The following is a 7505-nucleotide window of genomic DNA, read 5'->3' as shown; positions in this document are numbered from 1 at the left end:
ATCCCAGGTGTGAAATGCAAGCTGTGCTTCTCTACAAGTGTGGTTTTTTCTATGATGGGAATTTTTACCATACCACACATCTATCCCAGGTGTGAAATGCAAGCTGGGCTTCTCTACAAGGGTGGTTTGTTCTGTTATGGGAATTTTTACCATACCACACATCTATCCCAGGTGTGAAATGCAAGCTGTGCTTCTCTACAAGTGTGGTTTGTTCTGTGATGGTAATTTTTACCATACCACACATCTATCCCAGGTGTGAAATGGTGGTTTGGTTGTATTATTAAACGCAAGCTGTGTTTACCATAAGCTGTGTTTCCCCCCTACAGGGCCACATGTGGTCAAGAATTTAGTGAAAGATGAACTCTTCTGTTAGTTTAGCCATTCGTAAATCTAGATCTCCAAGCTAGGTTAAACAGTTTCGAGAGTACACGTCCACGATAACAAAGTCATGTAAATATTTACTAGAATTTTTAAACCTAACTGATGATGAGTTGGCCTTCAAGTGAAACACTTAACACGTACACTATAAACGGTAAACTTTTAAGAAATTTGATGACCGAAATGTACCATAATATACTTAACCCAGTTTCATGTTAACAATACTTACAGTCCATTCATGTTAACACTTCTTGTAGTCCATTGATGTCAATAGTGCTTATAGTCCATTCATATTAATAGCACTTGTAGTACGTTCAAGTTAATAGTACTTGTAGTCCATTCATGTTAATAGTACTTGTAGTACGTTCATGTTAATAGTACTTGTAGTCCATTCATATTAATAGCACTTGTAGTCCATTCATGTTAATAGTACTTGTAGTACGTTCAAGTTAATAGTACTTGTAGTCCATTCATGTTAGTAGTACTTGTAGTACGTTCATGTTAATATTACTTGTAGTCCATTCATGTTAATAGTACTTGTAGTCCATTCATGTTAGTAGTACTTGTAGTCCATTCATGTTAATAGTACTTGTAGTACGTTCATGTTAATAGTACTTGTAGTACGTTCAAGTTAATAGTACTTGTAGTCCATTCATGTTAGTAGTACTTGTAGTACGTTCATGTTAATATTACTTGTAGTCCATTCATGTTAATAGTACTTGTAGTCCATTCATGTTAGTAGTACTTGTAGTACGTTCATGTTAATATTACTTGTAGTCCATTCATGTTAGTAGTACTTGTAGTCCATTCATGTTAGTAGTACTTGTAGTACGTTCATGTTAATATTACTTGTAGTCCATTCATGTTAATGGTGTTTGTAGTTCATTCATGTTAATGGTGTTTGTAGTACGTTCATGTTAGTAGTACTTGTAGTTCATTCATGTTAATGGTGTTTGTAGTCCATTCATGTTAGTAGTACTTGTAGTTCATTCATGTTAATGGTGTTTGTAGTCCAGCATACAAACAAAACAAGCTATTCTTTCACTACAAATCACTGTAATATTTATGAGCAACTAATAAAACCAAGGGATGTGTACATTTTTAAGGACCGACTACTCTTTACTTGTTCTTATAATCAGGTAACACATAGTAATATAGTGACATATTGATATAAACATCCGATCAGAGCAGAGTTTGTGATCACAGAGCGAAACTAAAAATAAACCTGGCAGTCGTTATAACTAATTATGTATACTTTTCTTACATTCCTACTTATAAAGATTAGAATGCATTGTTTCAATACTTTGGTACCCTTGCTGTTAACGATGTTTTCGGCCGTAATCCCAATAATATCTCACGAGTTTCGCTCAGCTTAGAAGATTTAGGTTAGTCCTAAAAACATACCTTAAGGCCTGGCATAGTTTGGTGGTTAATGTGCTCGACTCGCAATATGGTGATCGCGGGTTCGAACCTCCGTTAACGAACATGCTCGCCCTTCCAACCGTGAGGGTGTTACAATGTTAGGGTCAATCCCGCTATTAAAAATAATAATAATATTCAATATAGTTCACTGTAGTAGAATTATCGTATGCGCAGCTAGAGACAGCTTCCTGCAAGAGTACTATTTAACTCATTGTAAGATCTAAAATAGGCATATTTATATACGACGTTTCTCCCCAGAAGCGCCGTTGAACTGTGTAAGTTCAGAAAGCACAGGTTTTTGTGTCTTTATTTTTATGAATCATATTGATAATAAAATAAATGTTCTCATACGTCATTTGGGATAAAAATTGCTTACTATCATTAATAGGTTTCTTTCAAATATTATCTAGAGTAAATATTAAACTAAGTCTTGTTCCTAATGTAAACTTTATACTAATTTTCTCAAATGAACTGTATGTCTTAATCCGCTGTGAAAATATAACAACAAACACACTTAATTAAATTCTTTGTTTCATTATTTATCTCTGAAAGGACATTATTTTATGAAGTCCCCCCCCCCCAGTGGCTCAGCAGTAAGTCTGGAGGCTTATAACACTAAAATCTGGGTTTCAATACCTATAATTTGCATAGCACAGATAGCCCACTGTGTATCTTTGTGCTTAACCACAAATTGTTATCAAACGTTTTGAAAGTGCCTTTTAAAAAAAAGCACAAGGCTGAGACTCTTTAAAAACGGTATTGTCGAATCTGTATTTAAAAATCACATTATGGAAAAAAAAAATTAAAAACAGTATTCTTGAAACAGCTTAAAAAACACATTTTTGAAACTATATTTAAAACACATTGTTAAAATAAACCTCTTTATAAACAGGCAATATTGAAACCGTATATATATATATATATATATACGATATATATACGGTATTGTCAACATTGCTTTTCAAAACTGCATTGTTGATTCTTTCTGTAATAAAGCATTGTTAAGACTATCTTTAAAAGTAGTATAATCAAAATTGCCTTTTAGACCACATCGTTGAAACCGTCTTTTACACCACATTGTTGAAACCGTATTTAACACCTTATTGCTGAAACCGTCTATAACAGCTTATTGTTGAAACCGTCTTTTACACCACATTGTTGAAACCGTCTATTACACCGCATTGTTGAAACCGTCTTTTACACCGCATTGTTGAAACCGTCTATTACACCGCATCGTTGAAACCGTCTTTAACACCTTATTGTTGAAACCGTCTTTAACACCGCATTGCTGAAACCGTCTATTACACCGCATTGTTGAAACCGTCTTTGACACCTTATTGTTGAAACCGTCTATTACACCGCATTGTTTAAACCGGCTTTAACACCTTATTGTTGAAACCGTCTTTGACACCGCATCGTTGAAACCGTCTTTAACACCTTATTGTTGAAACCGTCTTTGACACCGCATTGCTGAAACCGACTTTAACACCTTATTGTTGAAACCGTCTTTAACACCTTATTGTTGAAACCGTCTTTGACATCGCATTGTTGAAACCGTCTTTAACACCGCATTGTTGAAATAGTCGATAAGACCGCCTTGTTAGAACCGTCATTAACATCGCATTCTTGAAACCGTCTTTAACGCCGCATTGTTAAAACCATCTTTAACGCCGCATTGTTGAAATGTCGATAAGACCGCCTTGTTAGAACCGTTTTTAACACCGCATTATTAGAACCGTATTTAGAGCTGTCTTTAACATCGTATTGTTGAAACCGCCTGTTTCAAACCACATTGTTAAAATTGTCTGTTAAAACCAATTTTGAAAACGTCATCTTCCTTTTAGTCGTTTTTGACATAATGAATCTGTCTTCACACTGTTAATCAGTTTAGTAAATAAAAACATAAAGTACACTTAAGACCCATTCAAGGAAAACTTTATACAAATAATTAGAGGAAATCCCCCCGTGTAATATTCATCTTTCCTTTCCAATAACACATAAATTCTGTTTACTCCGAAATCCTGGATTTTTCCTCCAACGATTAACGTTTCTAGGTGTCTTAACCTTGAAGACGGGCAAACAAGAACCACAGTAACGGAAGTACGCAGATTGAAAGCGACGCTAAGCTAACAAAGGACTGAACGAGGAGGACTCAGGGGAGAAATAGCAGCAGACTGTTACATTCTCCGGCAAATCCAACTACCAAATAAGCTCATATTATTGGCGACAAGAAATGTAATAAGACAACATTAAACGTAGGGGACGGAAGAAACTGTTTATAAAGGAAATTACGCTTTTTCTCATTATCTGAAAACAAAGTACCTTAGAATATACAAGTCGTGTCTATGTGTGTGTGTGTGTTTCGACATTTTTGTGTAAATCTGTGTCAATTCAGCTTATAGGTTTGTATAAAAGTATGTTTGTGCAGCTAACTTTTCCCCAAAGTCCTAGAGTAAGCAGGCGGATTCGGGGTGGCCCAGGGGTGTCCTTGTATATATGGCTATAAGGCCCCTGGAAGGTGTGATGGGGTCTGACAATAAGTTTCAGAGTCTCTGTACCCAGATCTGGCATCGGATATTATATTCCTGGCCCCCTCGGGATCTCGGGGACGCCATTATTGAAACTGTGTTCATATTTCAACTCAAAAACTAGCAGAACCAAACACAGGCGAGTGTCCTAACGTAGTTTTTTTCTTTCAGGTAACTATAGAAGTAACTGTAGATAATGAGGGAGCTTGATCGGTACCTGGGGATTCTGTGAATCATGAGTGGATCTTTGAACCCCACAACGGAGAGTGGGTATTTTTATGCTTGTTAGGATTAGATGCGCAAACAGTTTTAGGTCGTGTGTTGGAAACTTCTACAGTCGTCTGTTAACTGGACAAGTAGGTGCTACTTGTCCTGTTAACAGACGACTGTAGATGTTTCCAATACACGTGCTACTTGTCCTAGTTAACAGACGACTGTAGATGTTTCCAATACACGTTTAACTGGACAAGTAGCACGTGTATTGGAAACTTCTACAGTGCTACCTGTCCAGTTAACAGACGTGCTACTTGTCCTGTTAACAGACGACTGTAGATGTTTCCAATACACGTGCTACTTGTCCTAGTTAACAGACGACTGTAGATGTTTCCAATACACGTCGTGATCAACACCAAACTCAAGGAATTACTTTAGATCTTCGGTATCAAGTTGACATAAAAAAGCAATTCAATTAAACAAAAACAACCTCCATAAACCAAATTTGACATGAACTCCAACACCCTCTACTCCACTTACGTTAAAAGTTGTGAAGATACAAATGGTGAAACGTTTTCTTGATTAAAAAAGTTATCTTAAATATTTGATGGCTTCGAAACTTATCTAACAAGTTTCAAAATAACGAGGAAAAACTGACATATGATTGGTGTAATGTCTTGACATATGACTGGTATAAAGTCTTGACATATGATTGGTATAATGTCTTGGCATATGATCGGCATAATATCTTGACATATGATTGGTATAATGTCTTGAAATATGACTGGTATAATGTCTTGACATATGATTGGTAAAATGTCTTGGCATATGATTGATGTAATGTCTTGACATATGATCGGTATAATGTCTTAACATATGATCGGTATAATGTCTTGATATATGATTGGTATAATGTCTTGAAATATGATTGGTATAATGTCTTGACATATGATTCACCAATCATGTGTCAAGATATTATGCCGTTATATTTCAAGACATTATACCAGTCATATGTCAAGACATTATAGCAATCATATGTCAAAACATTATACCAATCATATGTCAAGACATTATAACAATCATATGTCAAGACATTATACCAATCATATGTCAAGATATTATACCAATCATATGTCAAGATATTATGCCGATCATATGCCAAGACATTATACCAATCATATTTCAAGACATTATACCAAACATATGTCAAGACGTTATACCAATCATATGTCAAAGCATTATACCAATCATATGTTAAGACATTACACCAATCATATGTCAAGATATTATGCCGATCATATGTTAAGACATTATTGCTATAATGTCTTGACATATGACTGGTATAATGTCTTGACATGTGATTGCTATAATGTCTTCACTCGCAATCTGAGGGTCGCGGGTTCGAATCCCCGTCACCGAACATGCCCGCCCTTTCAGCCGTGGGGGCGTTATAATGTTACGATCATTCCACTATTCGTTTGTAAAAGAGTAGCCCAAGAGTTGGCGGCGAGTGAGTGGTGACGACTAGCTGCCTTCCCTCTAGTCTTACACTGCTAAATTAGGGACGGCTAGCGCAGATAGCCCTCGTGTAGCTTTGCGCGAAATTGAAAACAAAGCAAAAACCTCTAAACAGCAATCACAGACAACCTTCCCGTGTACAGGGAGGGACGAAATTGCCTAGCAACATAATATTGTTACACGACATCTGGTGAGATCATATGAACCAATTCCTTCCATTTATTTTGGTGACTTGAGAACAAACTACGGTTAGTAGCCGGAATAGTTAAAACATCGTGATCATACAGACTGTTGGAATATCTAATCTATGTATAAACCTTCCACACACAAACAATTCAAATACTTTCTGTTAAGCTATATATTTGATTTCGTTACACTAGATTATGGTCTATAAATGTAAATAATTACACAGGTCAAACCCTCTGTTCCGGTGCAGGAAGATGTCTGAACTATTTCTATGCCTTGATACCTTGACAACCAGCTGACAATCTACACGTTTTTTCTCTCACCTATATTTATACACCAACAAACGATGCGGGTATTACTTTACCATGGCCTTCAGCTTCGGTTAAGATCAATGCAGCTAACTGATTCGATACCTTTTAACTTGATAATGGATTTTTATGATATATTTGTGTGTAAAGTCAAACTGCCACTGTAAATATGGTTTTTCCCCTAATATTAATGCAGTTTATATTATATATTACTTGTCGTTCGTCGCCGCTTGAGGGGGGGGGGGGGAGGAGCAGAAGGCGTTTCTGATTTTTGTACAAGTTGATGTTACTTTTGTGTGCTTAAAAGCTTGTAACGCTAGAATTCGGGGCTCGATCCCTATGGTGAGCGCAGCACAGATAGTCTGTTATGCGGCTTCACCCCTAAAAATAAAATGACTACTTTGATTCTGCATGTGTTCGCTAATAATTATAAAGTTGCGAGCGGACTGGTAAATAGATCAGATTAAACATGGTAAACAGATTAGGTTAAACACGAACTGGTAAACAGATTAGATTAAACATGGTAAACAGATTAGGTTAAACACGAACTGGTAAACAGATTAGGTTAAACACGAACTGGTAAACAGATTAGATTAAACATGATAAACAGATTAGGTTAAACACGAACTGGTAAACAGATTAGGTTAAACATGGTAAACAGATTAGGTTAAACACGAACTGGTAAACAGATTAGGTTAAACACGAACTGGTAAACAGATTAGATTAAACACGAACTACTGGTAAACAGATTACGTTAAACACGAACTGGTAAACAGATTAGGTTAAACACGGACTGGTAAACAGATAACGTTAAACACGAACTGGTAAACAGATTAGGTTAAACACGGACTGGTAAACAGATAACGTTAAACACGAACTGGTAAACAGATTAGGTTAAACACGGACTGGTAAACAGATAACGTTAAACACGAACTGGTAAACAGATTAGGTT

At 36.2% G+C, this 7505-nt stretch overlaps 1 long non-coding RNA gene across 1 annotated transcript in view; it reads left to right on the top strand.

Annotated features, from left to right (window-relative positions):
* The window catches only part of LOC111083713, a 10358-nt gene extending 5419 nt beyond the window's left edge, over positions 1-4939 (top strand). Inside the window, exons 2-4 of the long non-coding RNA XR_002609205.1 lie at positions 426-430; positions 4689-4783; positions 4847-4939. This is a non-coding gene — a long non-coding RNA (uncharacterized LOC111083713). The remainder of the gene's footprint in view (positions 1-425; positions 431-4688; positions 4784-4846) is intronic.
* Positions 4940-7505: the final 2566 nt, after the last annotated feature.

Source organism: Limulus polyphemus, unplaced genomic scaffold, assembly GCF_000517525.1.
Source record: "Limulus polyphemus unplaced genomic scaffold, Limulus_polyphemus-2.1.2 Scaffold10815, whole genome shotgun sequence".
NCBI lineage: Eukaryota > Metazoa > Arthropoda > Merostomata > Xiphosura > Limulidae > Limulus > Limulus polyphemus.
The sequence above is the reverse complement of the archived record's forward strand: the minus strand, read 5'-3'. Positions and strand labels throughout refer to the sequence as shown.